Genomic DNA, 1,413 nt, shown 5'->3' with positions numbered 1-1,413 from the left:
CCCCCTTTTTCCTTTCTCCGTGTATTATTTAATTGATACAGAGCATTCAGACATAGACAATCCATACATTAAAACAATAGGTACCTAAGGAAATTTTACAACTAGCTTAAGGCTCTAGTTCCCTTAAATCAGTTCGAATTAGAATTCAAACGAGGAACAGTGTTAATTATTTTCCGATATAATATTTTCAGTTCGTATCGACAAACATCACATCGAACAATTCGCAAAAAATCTTGGATCTTCGTTTTCTACTTTGTGTGATTGATCGATAAATTGATCGAGCAACGAAACTCGAACGATTTATCCTCGTTTCTCGATATATTTTCACAATGCGAAACGCAACTGATTTTAATGTACTAAGGCCTTAATGTGTCAAAGCAGCGGAGCTAATTATCGTTACAATAAGAAAATATATATACCTCTACGGACACCAATAATTCGATCTCACGTCGTGGAACGTAGACATAGTTTTCTAAAAAACTTTACTTTTTTTTCCATTTTGTTCTTTCGTTTTTCTCCATTTACTAATCGCTTTTCAAACTTATGGAAACAAGCGTTCCAAAAAATGCCACCTTTCTACGTTCCTCTTCTATTCCTCCTCCTATTCTTTTCTTTTTCTTTCTTTCTTTTTAATTCTTATAAAGCTTAACTTTGACTTTTTGTTCCTTTTTAACGAATCTTTCTTTAACCTCGATTCCCCGTAAACCCTGCAGTATATTCGTGCAATCAACAAATCGTTGACACGTTTGACGTGATTGATATTTCGACAGGTTTACGTAGTATGTTCTCTCTCTTTTTTTTTTTCTTTTTTTGCAAAAACTAAACTGAACACATTAACGAGAACGGTTTTAATTTTTTTTTTTTTTTGTTACTTATTAGTAACGAGAACGATTTTAATACTTTGTTTCTTCTTTTTTTTTTTTTTTTTTATGTTGCGTAATATATCTCTTTGTGAATCTTTGTCGCGAACTGTTACGAGATCACTGACTGTCTTACTGCAGAGTTAATGACAATCGTGTTTTTTATGTTTCAGCATCTTAAATGTTAGTCTAAAGTTACACGCTATGTATCGAGAATACTTCTACCGACGCAGTACCTAAGTTTTAAAGCCCTCCATACTCGAACTTGTTTCTTTATTTTTTTTTTCCCCCATTCTTTTAACCAAAATTTTCTTTTTATTTTTTTTTTTCTTTTTTTTTTCTTTGGACGACAGTGAAAAGTCAATAATAAAAACGTCTTTATTTCCACGTGAACGAGACTCCACCGATTAAAAAATCGTTTAAAATGGTGAATATGTTTCTTCTTCTCTTCCCTTCTTCTTTCCTTTCCAACTTCTTTCCTCCTTTTTAAACCTGTTATTGTGCATCACTTTCTCAAAAATTATTAATCACATATATAATATATATATATATA

This window comes from Apis dorsata, unplaced genomic scaffold, assembly GCF_000469605.1.
Source record: "Apis dorsata unplaced genomic scaffold, Apis dorsata 1.3 scaffold_527, whole genome shotgun sequence".
Classification (NCBI taxonomy): domain Eukaryota; kingdom Metazoa; phylum Arthropoda; class Insecta; order Hymenoptera; family Apidae; genus Apis; species Apis dorsata.
Note: the sequence above shows the minus strand (reverse complement) of the source record.